This window comes from Ranitomeya imitator, chromosome 6, assembly GCF_032444005.1.
Source record: "Ranitomeya imitator isolate aRanImi1 chromosome 6, aRanImi1.pri, whole genome shotgun sequence".
NCBI lineage: Eukaryota > Metazoa > Chordata > Amphibia > Anura > Dendrobatidae > Ranitomeya > Ranitomeya imitator.
This window is the reverse complement of record NC_091287.1, coordinates 31,760,113-31,780,439: the sequence shown is the minus strand read 5'-3', so window position 1 is coordinate 31,780,439 and position 20,327 is coordinate 31,760,113.

Sequence of the window (20,327 nt, the reverse complement as noted above, 5' to 3'; positions counted from 1 at the left end):
CAGTACAGCACCGGGTATACTGAGAGCACAGCACCGAGCACCGCGTATACTGAGAGCACAGCACAGCGTATACTGAGAGCACAGCACCGAGCACAGCACCGCGTATACTGAGAGCACAGCACCGAGCACAGCGTATACTGCCAGTACAGCACCGGATATACTGAGAGCACAGCACCGAGCACAGCGTATACTGCCAGTACAGCACCGGGTATACTGAGAGCACAGCACCGAGCACCGCGTATACTGCCAGTACAGCACCGGGTATACTGAGAGCACAGCACCGAGCACAGCGTATACTGCCAGTACAGCACCGGGTTTACTGAGAGCACAGCACCGAGCACCGGGTATACTGAGAGCACAGCACCGAGCACAGCGTATACTGCCAGTACAGCACCGGGTATACTGAGAGCACAGCACAGCGTATACTGAGAGCACAGCACCGAGCACAGCACCACGTATACTGAGAGCACAGCACCGAGCACAGCACCGCGTATACTGAGAGCACAGCACCGAGCACAGCGTATACTGCCAGTACAGCACCGGGTATACTGAGAGCACAGCACCGAGCACCGGGTATACTGAGAGCACAGCACCGGGTATACTGAGAGCACAGCACCGAGCACCGCGTATACTAAGAGCACAGCACAGCGTATACTGAGAGCACAGCACCGAGCACAGCACCGCGTATACTGAGAGCACAGCACCGAGCACCGCGTATACTGCCAGTACAGCACCGGGTATACTGAGAGCACAGCACCGGGCACCGGGTATACTGAGAGCACAGCACCGGGTATACTGAGAGCACAGCACCGAGCACCGCGTATACTGAGAGCACAGCACAGCGTATACTGCCAGTACAGCACCGGGTATACTCAGAGCACAGCACCGAGCACAGCGTATACTGCCAGTACAGCACCGGGTATACTGAGAGCACAGCACCGAGCACAGCGTATACTGCCAGTACAGCACCGGGTTTACTGAGAGCACAGCACCGAGCACCGGGTATACTGAGAGCACAGCACCGAGCACAGCGTATACTGCCAGTACAGCACCGGGTATACTGAGAGCACAGCACCGAGCACCGCGTATACTGAGAGCACAGCACAGCGTATACTGAGAGCACAGCACCGAGCACAGCACCGCGTATACTGAGAGCACAGCACCGAGCACAGCGTATACTGCCAGTACAGCACCGGGTATACTGAGAGCACAGCACCGAGCACAGCGTATACTGCCAGTACAGCACCGGGTATACTGAGAGCACAGCACCGAGCACCGCGTATACTGAGAGCACAGCACCAAGCACAGCGTATACTGCCAGTACAGCACCGGGTATACTGAGAGCACAGCACCGAGCACCGCGTATACTGAGAGCACAGCACCGAGCACAGCGTATACTGCCAGTACAGCACCGGGTATACTGAGAGCACAGCACCGCGTATACTGAGAGCACAGCACCGAGCACCGCGTATACTGCCAGTACAGCACCGGGTATACTGAGAGCACAGCACCGAGCACCGCGTATACTGCCAGTACAGCACCGGGTATACTGAGAGCACAGCACCGAGCACCGGGTATACTGAGAGCACAGCACCGAGCACCGCGTATACTGAGAGCACAGCACCGAGCACCGCGTATACTGAGAGCACAGCACAGCGTATACTGAGAGCACAGCACCGAGCACAGCACCGCGTATACTGAGAGCACAGCACCGAGCACCGCGTATACTGCCAGTACAGCACCGGGTATACTGAGAGAACAGCACCGAGCACCGCGTATACTGAGAGCACAGCACCGAGCACCGCGTATACTGAGAGCACAGCACCGAGCACAGCGTATACTGAGAGTACAGCACCGAGCACCGCATATACTGCAAGTACAGCACCGAGCACCGCGTATGCTGCAAGTACAGCACCGAGCACCGCATATACTGAGAGCACAGCACAGCGTATACTGAGAGCACAGCACCGAGCACAGCACCGCGTATACTGAGAGCACAGCACCGAGCACCGCGTATACTGCCAGTACAGTACCGGGTATACTGAGAGAACAGCACCGAGCACCGCGTATACTGAGAGCACAGCACCGAGCACCGCGTATACTGAGAGCACAGCACCGAGCACAGCGTATACTGAGAGTACAGCACCGAGCACCGCGTATACTGCAAGTACAGCACCGAGCACCGCGTATGCTGCAAGTACAGCACCGAGCACCGCATATACTGAGAGCACAGCACCGAGCACCGCGTATACTGCAAGTACAGCACAGAGCACTGCGTATACTGCAAGTACAGCACCGAGCACCGTGTATACTGCAAGTACAGCACCGAGCACCGCATATACTGAGAGCACAGCACCGAGCACCGCGTATACTGCAAGTACAGCACAGAGCACTGCGTATACTGCAAGTACAGCGTATACTGAGAGTACAGCACCGAGCACCGCGTATACTACAAGTACAGCACCGAGCACCGGGTATACTGAGAGCACAGCACCGGGTATGCAGAGAGCACAGCACCGAGCACCGGGTATACTGCCACTACAACACCGGGTATACTGAGAGTACAGCACCGAGCACTGCGTATACTGAGAGCACAGCACCGAGCACCGGGTATACTGAGAGCACAGCACCGGGTATACTGAGACTACAGCACCGAGCACCGCGTATACTGAGAGTACAGCACCGTGTATACTGAGAGTACAGCACCGAGTATACTGAGAGCACAGCACCAAGCACCGTGTATACTGGGAGTACAGCACCGAGCACCGGGTATACTGAGAGCACAGCACCGAGCACCGCGTATACTGCCAGTACAGCACCGAGCACCGCGTATACTGAGAGTACAGCACCAGGTATGCAGAGAGCACAGCACCGAGTATACTGAGAGCACAGCACCGAGCACCGCGTATACTGCCAGTACAGCACCGAGCACCGCGTATACTGAGAGCACAGCACCGGGTATGCAGAGAGCACAGCACCGAGCACCGCGTATACTGAGAGCACAGCACCGGGTATACTGAGAGCACAGCACCGAGCACCGCGTATACTGAGAGCACAGCATCGGGTATACTGAGAGTACAGCACCTGGTATGCAGAAAGTACAGCACCGAGCACCGCGTATACTGCCAGTACAGCACCGGGTATACTGAGAGTACAGCACCGAGCACCGCGTATACTGAGAGTACAGCACCGGGTATACTGAGAGCACAGCACCGAGCACCAGGTATACTGCAAGTACAGCACCGAGCACCGGGTATACTGCAAGTACAGCACCGAGCACCACATATACTGCAAGTATAGCACCGGGTATGCAGAGAGCACAGCACCGAGCACCGCTTATACTGCAAGTACAGCACTGAGCACTGTATACTGCAAGTACAGCACCGAGCACTGTATACTGAGAGCACAGCACCGAGCACCGCGTATACTGGCAGTACAGCACCAAGCACTGGGTATACTGCAAATACAGCACCGAGCACCACATATACTGCAAGTATAGCACCGAGCACCAGGTATGCAGAGAGCACAGCACCGAGCACCGTGTATACTGAGAGCACAGCACCGAGCACCGCGTATACTGAGAGTACAGCACCGAGCACCGCATATACTGCAAGTACAGCACCGAGCACTGTATACTGCAAGTACAGCACCGAGCATTGTGTATACTGAGAGCACAGCACCGAGCACCGCGTATACTGCCAGTACAGCACCAAGCACCGGGTATACTGAGAGTACAGCACCGAGCATCGCGTATGCTGCAAGTACAGCACCGAGCACCGCGTATACTGCAAGTATAGCACCGAGCACCGGGTATGCAGAGAGCACAGCACCAAGCACCGTGTATACTGCAAGTACAGCACCGAGCACCGCGTATACTGAGAGCACAGCACCGAGCACCGCGTATACTGAGAGCACAGCACCGAGCACCGCGTATACTGAGAGCACAGCACCGAGCACCGCGTATACTGAGAGCACAGCGTATACTGAGAGTACAGCACCGAGCACCGCGTATACTGCAAGTACAGCACCGAGCACCGCGTATGCTGCAAGTACAGCACCGAGCACCGCATATACTGAGAGCACAGCACAGCGTATACTGAGAGCACAGCACCGAGCACAGCACCGCGTATACTGAGAGCACAGCACCGAGCACCGCGTATACTGCCAGTACAGTACCGGGTATACTGAGAGAACAGCACCGAGCACCGCGTATACTGAGAGCACAGCACCGAGCACCGCGTATACTGAGAGCACAGCACCGAGCACAGCGTATACTGAGAGTACAGCACCGAGCACCGCGTATACTGCAAGTACAGCACCGAGCACCGCGTATGCTGCAAGTACAGCACCGAGCACCGCATATACTGAGAGCACAGCACCGAGCACCGCGTATACTGCAAGTGCAGCACAGAGCACTGCGTATACTGCAAGTACAGCACCGAGCACCGTGTATACTGCAAGTACAGCACCGAGCACCGCATATACTGAGAGCACAGCACCGAGCACCGCGTATACTGCAAGTACAGCACAGAGCACTGCGTATACTGCAAGTACAGCGTATACTGAGAGTACAGCACCGAGCACCGCGTATACTACAAGTACAGCACCGAGCACCGGGTATACTGAGAGCACAGCACCGGGTATGCAGAGAGCACAGCACCGAGCACCGGGTATACTGCCACTACAACACCGGGTATACTGAGAGTACAGCACCGAGCACTGCGTATACTGAGAGCACAGCACCGAGCACCGGGTATACTGAGAGCACAGCACCGGGTATACTGAGACTACAGCACCGAGCACCGCGTATACTGAGAGTACAGCACCGAGCACCGCGTATACTGAGAGTACAGCACCGTGTATACTGAGAGTACAGCACCGAGTATACTGAGAGCACAGCACCAAGCACCGTGTATACTGGGAGTACAGCACCGAGCACCGGGTATACTGAGAGCACAGCACCGAGCACCGCGTATACTGCCAGTACAGCACCGAGCACCGCGTATACTGAGAGTACAGCACCAGGTATGCAGAGAGCACAGCACCGAGTATACTGAGAGCACAGCACCGAGCACCGCGTATACTGCCAGTACAGCACCGAGCACCGCGTATACTGAGAGCACAGCACCGGGTATGCAGAGAGCACAGCACCGAGCACCGCGTATACTGAGAGCACAGCACCGGGTATACTGAGAGCACAGCACCGAGCACCGCGTATACTGAGAGCACAGCATCGGGTATACTGAGAGTACAGCACCTGGTATGCAGAAAGTACAGCACCGAGCACCGCGTATACTGCCAGTACAGCACCGGGTATACTGAGAGTACAGCACCGAGCACCACGTATACTGAGAGTACAGCACCGGGTATACTGAGAGCACAGCACCGAGCACCAGGTATACTGCAAGTACAGCACCGAGCACCGGGTATACTGCAAGTACAGCACCGAGCACCACATATACTGCAAGTATAGCACCGGGTATGCAGAGAGCACAGCACCGAGCACCGCTTATACTGCAAGTACAGCACTGAGCACTGTATACTGCAAGTACAGCACCGAGCACTGTATACTGAGAGCACAGCACCGAGCACCGCGTATACTGGCAGTACAGCACCAAGCACTGGGTATACTGCAAATACAGCACCGAGCACCACATATACTGCAAGTATAGCACCGAGCACCAGGTATGCAGAGAGCACAGCACCAAGCACCGTGTATACTGAGAGCACAGCACCGAGCACCGCGTATACTGAGAGTACAGCACCGAGCACCGCATATACTGCAAGTACAGCACCGAGCACTGTATACTGCAAGTACAGCACCGAGCATTGTGTATACTGAGAGCACAGCACCGAGCACCGCGTATACTGCCAGTACAGCACCAAGCACCGGGTATACTGAGAGTACAGCACCGAGCATCGCGTATGCTGCAAGTACAGCACCGAGCACCGCGTATACTGCAAGTATAGCACCGAGCACCGGGTATGCAGAGAGCACAGCACCAAGCACCGTGTATACTGCAAGTACAGCACCGAGCACCGCGTATACTGAGAGCACAGCACCGAGCACCGCGTATACTGAGAGCACAGCACCGAGCACCGCGTATACTGAGAGCACAGCACCGAGCACCGCGTATACTGAGAGCACAGCGTATACTGAGAGTACAGCACCGAGCACCGCGTATACTGCAAGTACAGCACCGAGCACCGCGTATGCTGCAAGTACAGCACCGAGCACCGCATATACTGAGAGCACAGCACCGAGCACCGCGTATACTGCAAGTACAGCACCGAGCACCGTGTATACTGCAAGTACAGCACCGAGCACCGCATATACTGAGAGCACAGCACCGAGCACCGCGTATACTGCAAGTACAGCACAGAGCACTGCGTATACTGCAAGTACAGCACCGAGCACAGCGTATACTGAGAGTACAGCACCGAGCACCGCGTATACTGCAAGTACAGCACCGAGCACCGCGTATACTGCAAGTACAGCACCAAGCACCGCATATACTGCAAGTACAGCACCGAGCACTGCGTATACTGCAAGTACAGCACCGAGCACCGCGTATACTGCAAGTACAGCACCGAGCACCGCATATACTGCAAGTACAGCACCGAGCACCACGTATACTGCAAGTACAGCACCGAGCACCGCATATACTGAGAGCACAGCACCGAGCACCGCATATACTGCAAGTACAGCACCGAGCACTGTATACTGCAAGTACAGCACCAAGCACCGCGTATACTGCAAGTACAGCACCGAGCACTGCGTATACTGCAAGTACAGCACCGAGCACCACGTATACTGCAAGTACAGCACCGAGCACCACGTATACTGCAAGTACAGCACCGAGCACTGCGTATACTGCAAGTACAGCACCGAGCACCACGTATACTGCAAGTACAGCACCGAGCACCGCATATACTGAGAGCACAGCACCGAGCACCGCATATAATGCAAGTACAGCACCGAGCACTGTATACTGCAAGTACAGCACCAAGCACCGCGTATACTGCAAGTACAGCACCGAGCACTGCGTATACTGCAAGTACAGCACCGAGCACCACGTATACTGAGAGCACAGCACCGAGCACCGCATATACTGAGAGCACAGCACCGAGCACCGCATATACTGCAAGTACAGCACCGAGCACTGTATACTGCAAGTACAGCACCGAGCACCGCATATACTGCAAGTACAGCACCGAGCACCGCGTATACTGCAAGTACAGCACCGAGCACCACGTATACTGCAAGTACAGCACCGAGCACCACGTATACTGAGAGTACAGCACCAAGCACAGTGCATACTGCAAGCACACCAGCAGTGTATGAGTATATTCTGCGGTGTAGGTGTATATACTGCTCGCTCAGCCAGCATTGTTAGGGCAGTATATACACCTACACGGTGGTGTACTCAGTGCTGATAGGTGTACTCCATGTTGGTGCTGCTGTGAATCTCAGCCACAGTTTGGGCTTCTTACAGGATGGCGACTTTACCTATATACTGTAGAACAGCGGTATTGCAGGATATAGAACAAGCGATCTGCAGATAGCAGGCTGAAGTCACCTTAAGTGGCTTTAAAAAAAAGCAATGACTGAATTGCGTTTTTCACCGCACTTGGAGTTTTGTTCCCGTTTCCCAGTAATTTATATTTTATTATAATTAGAGCTGCTAATTCCATGCTCTACCTTGTACAGTACATTAAATCCTACAAAGAAACTACGGAGTATCAAAGAACCCAAACGTAACAGTCTAAAAATTAACAAATTTTATTAAATATCATAATCAAAAAATGACAGACATAACATACAAGGGACACATCTAGTACATGTACGGCAGACAACTACCACTGCAGGTAACACCTCGGGTATCGAAAGGGCAGTAACTAGAGATGGCGTATAGGAAGCATATTAATCCATCATAAATGTATAGATAAAGTGCATAGTGCTCTTAAAGGACCTATATATACCTCCTACCTCCAAAAACATTCATGCAGATCAAACCTAAAATAGGTAAATGTAAAAATAACCACAGCTCTGCCCATTATGTCCAGTATAGGGTGTTTCCCTAAAAATAGGCCGTATTGATATGCATCAGTGGCATCTGTATCTTGTACAGTACATTACTGCATCTGCCATTCGTGCAAATTTGTACAAAATCTATTAAAGGGGATGTGAACTGAAAATAAAAAATATAGCATAGATTTGTTTAAAATGTAAATATTTATTACTTACCTAAGACACTTGTATTAAGAAAGAGCCCTCAATCGCCAGATATCGTCGCCTCTATGTGCAGATCCAGTTCCATGTTGGGTTCAACACAAGAAACCCAAATTACAGGCGTCATCTGAACAGAGCTCTAAACTAATGATACACTGACTGTGGGCGTTTCTGACCATGATTGTCTTATGTGGATTAATTAATTAATTAGCACATGATAAGATGTAAATGTGGTTGTAACATTTCAGTATTCACACTCCATTACTTAGGCAATGTGCCCACGTTCAGGAATTTTTGCATTTTTTTTAGTGTTTTTGAGGCAGTTTTCCGCTGAAAAAAAGCTTTAAAAATGCTTACATTAAGCATCCCATCATTAGAATTCATTCCGCAATTTTTGTGCCCATGCTGCGTTTTTTTCCCCCCAAAAAAAAACGCATCGCAGAAAAAAATCGCAGCATGTTCATTAATTTTGCGGAAAATCTGCGGATTTGCCGCTATATTATTCTATTGGGATGCTCTGGAAAAAAACACGAAAAATCCACGAAAAAAACACGTGCAGATTGTGCACACATTGAAGATTGGCTTGAGGAATTTTCCGCACAGAATCTGCATCTCTTGGTAGAAAATGCTTGTGGATTTCATGCGGAATTGATGCGGATTTCTTGCAGATCGTCATGCGTTTTTTGATGTGCAGATTTGCCTTACTCAATGTATAGTCAATGGGTGCAGAAACGCGTTTTCGCACAAAGAATTGACATGCTGCGGAAGAAAAGCGCAGCGAATCCGCACAGATTTTTCTGCCCATTGACTAACATTGCTACTGTACTACACTGCGGATTTGATGCAATTCCACACGCCCAAAAATACTGCGGAAACGCATCAAAATCCGCAATGTGTGCACACAGCCTAAAGGCGCATTAGGTGCCACAAGCGCGTCAGACGCTTCCTTTACCACATCATTTCCAAGTGGAATTTAATGTCATGCAACTTAAATAAAGCTTGAAAAAAATATTTATTATTGGATGTACCTATCTATTCTTTCTTCGTCGGTTGGATATCACTGCAGTCCTATAGAGCAGGGGTGGGCAATTGACTTTCCTAAGAGACCATGACTTTTGAGGAGCCATACCAATAGGCTGAAATTAATTCTGCTCAATATTAGCGTATTTATTATAATTATTAATAATTATTGTATCACTTAATATTGAGCAGAATTTAATATGCTGACATCCCTTATATGCCGTATCAGCCCACACTCAGTCCCCTATATACCATGAGCCACACAAAGCCCCTATATACAGTATGAGCCCCCACATAGCCCCTAAATACAATATGAACCCTAACAGCCCCACATACAGTATCAACCTTCACATAGCCTCTATATATAGTGTGAGCCCCACAAAGCATCTCTTATACATGTGCCCCACAAAGCCTCACTATATACAGTATAAGCCTCCCCACACACAGCCTCCATATACACAGTGTGAGCCCCACATAGCCCCCATATATAGTGTGAGCCCCACATAGCCTCCATATATACAGTGTGAGCCCCACATAGCCTCCATATATAGTGTGAGCCCCACATAGCCCCCATATATAGTGTGAGCCCCACATAGCCTCCATATATAGTGTGAGCCCTACATAGCCTCCATATATACAGTGTGAGCCCCACATAGCCCCCATATATAGTGTGAGCCCCACATAGCCCCCATATATAGTGTGAGCCCCACATAGCCTCCATATATACAGTGTGAGCCCCACATAGCTCCCATATATAGTGTGAGCCCTACATAGCCCCCATATATACAGTGTAAGCCCACACACAGCCTCCATATATACAGTGTGAGCTCCACATGGCCCCCATATATAGTGTGAGCCCTACATAGCCCCCATATATAGTGTGAGCCCACACACAGCCTCCATATATACAGTGTGAGCCCCACATAGCCCCCATATATAGTGTGAGCCCTACATAGCCTCCATATATACAGTGTGAGCCCACACACAGCCTCCATATATACAGTGTGAGCCCCACATAGCCCCCATATATAGTGTGAGCCCTACATAGCCTCCATATATAGTGTGAGCCCTACATAGCCTCCATATATATAGTGTGAGCCCACACACAGCCTCCATATATACAGTTTGAGCCCCACATAGCCCCCATATATAGTGTGAGCCCCACATAGCCCCCATATATAGTGGGAGCCCTATATAGCCTCCATATATAGTGTGAGCCCTACATAGCCTCCATATATATAGTGTGAGCCCACACACAGCCTCCATATATACAGTTTGAGCCCCACATAGCCTCCATATATAGTGTGAGCCCCACATAGCCTCCATATATACAGTGGGAGCCCACACACAGCCTCCATATATACAGTGTGAGCCCCACATAGCCCCCATATATAGTGTGAGCCCTACATAGCCTCCATATATACAGTGTGAGCCCCACATAGCCCTTATGTATAGTGTGAGCCCTACATAGCCTCCATATATACAGTGTGAGCCCTACATAGCCTCCATATATACAGTGTGAGCTCTATATAGCCTCAATATACATAGTGTGAGCCCCACATAGACTCCATATATACAGTGTGAGCCCCACATCGCCCCCATATATACAGTGTGAGCCTCACATACCCTCCATATATAGTGTATCCCTCATAGCCTCCATATATACAGTGTGACCCTCACATAGCCTCCATATATACAGTGTGACCCTCACATACCCTCCATATATACAGTATGAGCCCCCACATAGCCTCCATAAATACAGTGTGACCCTCACATAGCCTCCCTATATACAATGTGACCCTCACAAAGCCTCCATATATACAGTGTGAGCCCCTCATAGCCTCCGTATATAAAGTGTGAGTCCCTCATAGCCTCCATATATACAGTGTGACCCTCACATAGCCTCCATATATACATTGTGAGCCCCACATATCCTCCATATACACAGTGTGAGCCCCTCATAGTCTCTGTATATACAGTGTGATCCCCACATAGACTCCATGTATACAGTGTGAGCCTCACATAGCCTCCATATATACAGTGTGAGCCCCTCATAGCCTCCATATATACAGTATGACCCTCACATAGCCTCCATATATACAGTGTGACCCTCACATAGCCTCCATATATACGGTGTGAGCCCCTTATAGCCTCCATATATACAGTACGACCCTCACATAGCCTCCATATATACAGTGTGAGCCCCTCATAGCCTCCGTATATACAGTGTGAGTCCCTCATAGCCTCCATATATACAGTATGACCCTCACATAGCCTCCATATATACAGTGTGACCCTCACATATCCTCCATATACACAGTGTGAGCCCCTCATAGTCTCTATATATACAGTGTGATCCCCACAAACTCCTAAATTCATACAAATATTCTATGCACATGAAAAAAAAAAACATATACTTATCTCACCCTCGTTCCCCTGTAGCTCTGCTCCTGTGTGCAGTGCACTGACTCTCAGCAGCACGATCAAATTATGTAATTGCGTCCACTGTCTCACATGCTGATTGGTAGAAGAAGGAGCCGGCAGTCCCCTCATCATCCAATGTATTCAATGTTGTCTGCATCCTGAGGATGCAGATAGCGGTGACAGCGGCGGGTGGATGGTGGACGGGGGCATAGTGCTGCTCAGAAGCCACTATTTCAGCCCTATCGGCTGTTTCGGTCTTCGGGACGCAGTTTGCCCAGGTCTGCTACTGAGAATAGATGGAGCGATGGTCCAGCATATTCACTGACACTTTATTCAAACATGTAGAAAAGCCGCGGAGACACCATCACGTGTTTCTCAACGCAAGGAATAAATAGCCAGGTCTTTCTCCGGGAAGGAACAACCACGGGAAGGGCAGCATCCATAAAGGACAACCACCTATGCCAAAACATGGTATCCATCCACAGACAGCTGTTTCGGGGTATTTGCCCCTCATCAGTGTGGAGTAGGAAACTGGCTATTAGGAGCAGTGCCTAGTAAAAGGACTATAAACATAAGGATGAATGACCTCGGGGAGATCAAAACATCCAACACTGCGGAGACACCATCACGTGTTTCTCAACGCAAGCAATAAATAGCCAGGTCTTTCACCGGGAAGGAACAACCACGGGAAGGGCAGCATCCATAAAGGAAAACTACCTATGCCAAAACATGGTATCCATCCACAGACAGCTCTTTCGGGGTATTTTGGATGCTGCCCTTCCCGTGGTTGTTCCTTCCCGGTGAAAGGCCTGGCTATTCATTGCTTGCGTTGAGAAACACGTGATGGTGTCTCCGCGGCTTTTCTACATGCATTTGCATATTTCCCATAAGGGATGGGAGCAGTGTTCTGGATCACTGCGTTGAGAAACACGTGATGGTGTCTCCGCGGTGTTGGATGTTTTGATCTCCCCGAGGTCATTCATCCTTAACTTTATTCAAACAGTTTGAGGGTCTCTGTGGTTGGACCTCCAATGATCTATCATCTGTCCTGCTTATAAAACTGGAGAATAGAGGTGTGTAATGAAAGCACCAGTAATACAATAAAACATAAAAAAGTCAATTAATACAAAAAATACATATTTGTTCTTGAAATCAAAAGGAGCAACATGTATATTCCAGATTCTCCAAACATCAGGGCCTCTCCAGAAAAATAACTTTACCCCCATCGTCTGAAGTCCGATCAATGCATCTCCTGGTATTTTCTCTGATGAAACCCCCTTCAGACTGTTTTGGACCTCTGGAAGAATGAAAAAGGTGAGTCCTGTGTCTGCCAATAGTAAAGCACCCAAAGAGCATTTATGTGTGTGGGGGCTTTTCATCCATGGAGGGGCTCACTCACAATTGTACCTAAGAAAACATCCATGAATATAGAATGGGATTTATCAATAAGAACAACTTCTCCCAACAATCCAGGAGCGATATGGTGATGATGCTTTTTCCATGGAGTCCATGTCACAAGGCAAAAGTGATAACTAGGTGGCTCAGTGAACAAAACTGACTTTTTGGGGTTTATGGCCAGGAAACTCCCCGGGTTTCAATCCCATTGAGAACCTGTGGTCAATCCTCAAAAAGCAGAAGACAAACAAAACCACAGAAACTGATAAAAACCAAGCACTGATTAGGCAGAATGGATGGCCATCAGTCAGGACTTGGCCTAGAAGATAGAGAAATAAGGTTGAACAATGCAGATATTGAGTCTTTGTATAAACTTGATGTTTTTTTTTGTCAATGAAAGTTTAAAAACTTATGAAATGCCAGCCCCCCTCCTCTCACCCTCCCATCTCCCCTCATCATCACCCCCCCCCCCCCCTTTTCCTTTTCCCTTCCTGCCCAGTTAATTGTTAAAATCCAATAAAGATTATTTGGAAAAAAAAAAAACGTATGAAATGTTTATAATTGTACATCAGTAACTATAGAAACATCCGACTAAAAGATCCGAAACCAATGAATCTGTAGAGTTTCTAAAATCCAAGATTTGTGTCAATCTCAAAACTTTTGTCAGGACTATATGCTGCAGATATACCCAAATACACAAAACAAAACTGAATAAACAAAATGTAGGAAACATATACCAAGTGTTAAGATACTGAAAAAATACTGTAAATGGCTCTAAGTCTTCTGGGTAAGTTCGCAATGCATCTCTGGGAACATAAGATGGCGGCAAGCGCGAGCGCATCGTCCGACGACAGAAGGTGAGTATAGCAGGTTTTTTGTTTTTTTATTATTTTTAACATTACATCTTTTTACTATTGATGCTGCATAGACAGCGGTCCGTTACCGCTGGCATTAACCCTGTGTGAGCGTTACTGGAGGGGATTATGGAGCGGGCACTGACTGCGGGGAGTATGGAGCAGAGCGCTGGGGACACTGACTGCGGGGAGTATGGAGCAGAGCGCCGGGGACACTGACTGCGGAGAGTATGGAGCGGGCGGCGGGCACTGTGACTGTAGGGGAGGGACTAATCGGACTGTGCCCATCGTTGATTGGTCGCGGCAGCCATTACAGGCAGCTGCCGAGACCAATCAGCGACACGGGATTTCCGTTACGGAAGATGAGGACAGGAAGACGGAAGTAACCCTTAGACAATTATATATATAGATAATACTGCTCCTATGTACAAGAATATAACTACTATAATACTGCCCCCTATGTACAAGAATATAACTACTATAATACTACTCCTATGTACAAGAATATAACTACTATAATACTGCTCCTATGTACAAGAATATAACTACTTTAATACTGCCCTATATGTATAAGAATATAACTACTATAATACTGCTCCTATGTACAAGAATATAACTACTTTAATACAGCCCTATATGTATAAGAATATAACTACTATAATACTGCTCCTATGTACAAGAATATAACTACTATAATACTGCCCTATATGTATAAGAATATAACTACTATAATACTGCTCCTATGTACAAGAATATAACTACTATAATACTGCCCTATATGTATAAGAATATAACTACTATAATACTGCTCCAGTGTACAAGAATATAAGTACTATAATACTGCTCCTCTGTACAAGAATATTACTACTATAATACTACAATACTGCCCCTATGTATGAGAATATAACTACTATAATACTGCTCCTATGTACAAGAATATAACTACTATAATACTGCCCCTATGTACAATAATATAACTACTATAATACTGCTCCTGTGTACAAGAATATAACTACTATAATACTGCTCCTATGTACAAGAATATAACTACTATAATACTGCTCCTATGTACAAGAATATAACTACTATAATACTGCTCCTATGTACAAGAATATAACTACTATAATTGTTATGTTTGCTAATGACAGGTGTTATGAAGGCAATCCAGAAACACAGTGTGCTTAGCGATCAGAGCGCACACAGTGATCTGACAAATACCCAAAAATACAAGAACGAGCTCTGAGACGTGGAAACTCTGTAGACTGCACACCTGATCCTATCCTAAACACAACTAAAAGCGGCTGTGGATTGCGCCTAACAACTACCTAGGCAACTCGGCACAGCCTAAGAAACTAGCTAGCCTGAAGATAGAAAAATAGGCCTGACTTGCCCCAGAGAAATTCCCCAAAGGAAAAGGCAGCCCCCCACATATAATGACTGTGAGTAAGATGAAAAGACAAAACGTAGGGATGAAATAGATTCAGCAAAGTGGGGCCCGATATTCTAGGACAGAGCGAGGACAGTAAAGCGAACTTTGCAGTCTACAAAAAACCCTAAAGCAAAACCACGCAAAGGGGGCAAAAAAAAACCCACCCTGCCGAACTAACGGCACGGCGGTACACCCTTTGCGTCTCAGAGCTTCCAGCAAAACAAAAGACAAGCTGGACAGAAAAAAAGAAACAAAAAAGCAAAAGCACTTAGCTATACAGAGCAGCAGGTCACAGGAACAATCAGGAGAAGCTCAGATCCAACACTGAAACATTGACAAGGAGCAAGGATAGCAGCATCAGGCGGAGTTAAGTAATGAAGCAGTTAACGAGCTCACCAGAACACCTGAGGGAGGAAGCTCAGAAGCTGCAGTACCACTTGTGACCACAGGAGTGAATTCAGCCACAGAATTCACAACAGTACCCCCCCCTTGAGGAGGGGTCACCGAACCCTCACCAGAGCCCCCAGGCCGACCAGGATGAGCCGCATGAAAGGCACGAACAAGATCGGAAGCATGAACATCAGAGGCAAAAACCCAGGAATTATCTTCCTGAGCATAACCCTTCCATTTAACCAGATACTGGAGTTTCCGTCTAGAAACACGAGAATCCAAAATCTTCTCCACAATATACTCCAATTCCCCCTCCACCAAAACCGGGGCAGGAGGCTCAACAGATGGAACCATAGGTGCCACGTATCTCCGCAACAACGACCTATGGAATACATTATGTATGGAAAAGGAGTCTGGGAGGGTCAAACGAAAAGACACAGGATTGAGAACCTCAGAAATCCTATACGGACCAATAAAACGAGGTTTAAATTTAGGAGAGGAAACCTTCATAGGAATATGACGAGAAGATAACCAAACCAGATCCCCAACACGAAGTCGGGGACCCACACGGCGTCTGCGATTAGCGAAAAGTTGAGCTTTCTCCTGGGACAAGATCAAATTGTCCACTACCTGAGTCCAGATCTGCTGCAACCTATCCACCACAGAATCCACACCAGGACAGTCCGAAGACTCAACCTGTCCTGAAGAGAAACGAGGATGGAACCCAGAATTGCAAAAAAATGGAGAAACCAAGGTAGCCGAGCTGGCCCGATTATTAAGGGCGAACTCAGCCAACGGCAAAAAGGACACCCAATCATCCTGGTCTGCAGAAACAAAACATCTCAGATATGTTTCCAAGGTCTGATTGGTTCGTTCGGTCTGGCCATTAGTCTGAGGATGGAAAGCCGAGGAAAAGGATAGGTCAATGCCCATCCTACCACAAAAGGCTCGCCAAAACCTTGAAACAAACTGGGAACCTCTGTCAGAAACAATATTCTCAGGAATGCCATGCAACCGAACCACATGCTGAAAGAACAAAGGTACCAAATCAGAGGAGGAAGGCAATTTAGCCAAGGGCACCAGATGGACCATTTTAGAAAAGCGATCACAGACCACCCAAATGACTGACATCTTTTGAGAAACGGGAAGGTCAGAAATGAAATCCATCGAAATATGTGTCCAAGGCCTCTTTGGGACCGGCAAGGGCAAAAGCAACCCACTGGCACGAGAACAGCAGGGCTTAGCCCTAGCACAAATCCCACAGGACTGCACAAAAGTACGTACATCCCGTGACAGAGATGGCCACCAGAAGGATCTAGCCACTAACTCTCTGGTACCAAAGATTCCAGGATGACCAGCCAACACCGAACAATGAACCTCAGAGATAACTTTATTCGTCCACCTATCAGGGACGAACAGTTTCTCTGCTGGACAACGATCAGGTTTATTCGCCTGAAATTTTTGCAGCACCCGCCGCAAATCAGGGGAGATGGCAGACACAATGACTCCTTCCTTGAGGATACCCGCTGGCTCAGATAAACCCGGAGAGTCGGCCACAAAACTCCTAGATAGAGCATCCGCCTTCACATTTTTAGAGCCCGGAAGGTACGAAATCACAAAGTCGAAGCGGGCAAAAAATAACGACCAACGGGCCTGTCTAGGATTCAAGCGCTTGGCAGACTCGAGATAAGTCAAATTCTTATGATCAGTCAATACCACCACGCGATGCTTAGCTCCTTCAAGCCAATGACGCCACTCCTCGAATGCCCACTTCATGGCCAGCAACTCTCGATTGCCCACATCATAATTACGCTCAGCGGGCGAAAACTTCCTGGAAAAGAAAGCACATGGTTTCATCACTGAGCAATCAGAACCTCTCTGTGACAAAACCGCCCCTACTCCAATCTCAGAAGCATCAACCTCGACCTGGAACGGAAGAGAAACATCTGGCTGACACAACACAGGGGCAGAACAAAAACGACGCTTCAACTCCTGAAAAGCTTCCACAGCAGCAGAAGACCAATTAACCAAATCAGCACCCTTCTTGGTCAAATCGGTCAATGGTTTGGCAATGCTAGAAAAATTACAGATGAAGCGACAATAAAAATTAGCAAAGCCCAGGAACTTTTGCAGACTTTTCAGAGATGTCGGCTGAATCCAATCCTGGATGGCTTGGACCTTAACTGGATCCATCTCGATAGTAGAAGGGGTAAAGATGAACCCCAAAAATGAAACTTTCTGCACACCGAAGAGACACTTTGATCCCTTCACAAACAAGAGTTAGCACGCAGGACCTGAAAAACCATTCTGACCTGCTTCACATGAGACTCCCAATCATCTGAGAAGATCAAAATGTCATCCAAGTAAACAATCAGGAATTTATCCAGATACTCACGGAAGATGTCATGCATAAAAGACTGAAACACAGATGGAGCATTGGCAAGTCCGAACGGCATCACTAGATACTCAAAATGACCCTCGGGCGTATTGAATGCAGTTTTCCATTCATCTCCTTGCCTGATTCTCACCAGATTATACGCACCACGAAGATCTATCTTAGTGAACCAACTAGCCCCCTTAATCCGAGCAAACAAGTCAGATAACAATGGCAAGGGATACTGAAATTTAACAGTGATCTTATTAAGAAGGCGGTAATCAATACACGGTCTCAGCGAACCATCCTTCTTGGCTACAAAGAAGAACCCTGCTCCCAGTGGTGATGACGATGGGCGAATATGTCCCTTCTCCAGGGATTCCTTCACATAACTGCGCATAGCGGCGTGTTCGGGCACGGATAAATTAAATAATCGACCTTTAGGGAATTTACTACCAGGAATCAAATTGATAGCACAATCACAATCCCTATGCGGAGGTAGAGCATCGGACTTGGGCTCTTCAAATACATCCTGATAATCAGACAAGAACTCTGGGACCTCAGAAGGGGTGGATGACGAAATCGACAAAAATGGAACATCACCATGTACCCCCTGACAACCCCAGCTGGATACCGACATAGAGTTCCAATCCAATACTGGATTATGGGTTTGTAGCCATGGCAACCCCAACACGACCACATCATGCAGATTATGCAACACCAGAAAGCGAATAACTTCCTGATGTGCAGGAGCCATGCACATGGTCAGCTGGGCCCAGTATTGAGGTTTATTCTTGGCCAAAGGTGTAGCATCAATTCCTCTCAATGGAATAGGACACCGCAAAGGCTCCAAGAAAAACCCACAACGTTTAGCATAATCCAAATCCATCAGATTCAGGGCAGCGCCCGAATCCACAAACGCCATGACAGAAAACGACGACAAAGAGCATATCAAGGTAATGGACAGAAGGAATTTGGACTGTACAGTACCAATGACGGCAGACCTAGCGGACCGCTTAGTGCGCTTAGGACAATCAGAAATAGCATGAGTGGAATCACCACAGTAGAAACACAGACCATTCAGACGTCTGTATTCCTGCCGTTCAACTCTAGTCATAGTCCTATCACACTGCATAGGCTCAGGTTTAACCTCAGGCAGTACCGCCAAATGGTGCACAGATTTACGCTCGCGCAAGCGTCGACCGATCTGAATGGCCAAAGACAAAGACTCATTCAAACCAGTAGGTATAGGAAATCCCACCATGACATCTTTAAGAGCCTCAGAGAGACCCTTTCTGAACAAAGCTGCCAGCGCAGATTCATTCCACTGAGTGAGTACTGACCATTTCCTAAATTTCTGACAATATACTTCTATATCATCCTGACCCTGGCACAAAGCCAGCAAATTTTTCTCAGCCTGATCCACTGAATTAGGCTCATCGTACAGCAATCCGAGCGCCAGGAAAAACGCATCGACACTACTCAATGCAGGGTCTCCTGGCGCAAGAGAAAATGCCCAGTCTTGAGGGTCGCCGCGCAAAAAAGAAATAATAATCAAAACCTGTTGAATAGGATTACCAGAAGAATGAGGTTTCAAGGCCAGAAATAGCTTACAATTATTTTTGAAACTTAGAAACTTAGTTCTATCTCCAAAAAACAAATCAGGAATAGGAATTCTTGGTTCTAACATAGATTTCTGATCAATAGTATCTTGAATTTTTTGTACATTTATAACGAGATTATCCATTGAAGAGCACAGACCCTGAATATCCATGTCCACACCTGTGTCCAGAATCACCCAAATGTCTAGGGGAAAAAAAAAAAATGAACACAGAGCAGAAAAAAAAAAATGATGTCAGAACTTTTTCTTTCCCTCTATTGAGAATCATTAGTTTTGGCTCCTTGTACTGTTATGTTTGCTAATGACAGGTGTTATGAAGGCAATCCAGAAACACAGTGTGCTTAGCGATCAGAGCGCACACAGTGATCTGACAAATACCCAAAAATACAAGAACGAGCTCTGAGACGTGGAAACTCTGTAGACTGCACACCTGATCCTATCCTAAACACAACTAAAAGCGGCTGTGGATTGCGCCTAACAACTACCTAGGCAACTCGGCACAGCCTAAGAAACTAGCTAGCCTGAAGATAGAAAAATAGGCCTGACTTGCCCCAGAGAAATTCCCCAAAGGAAAAGGCAGCCCCCCA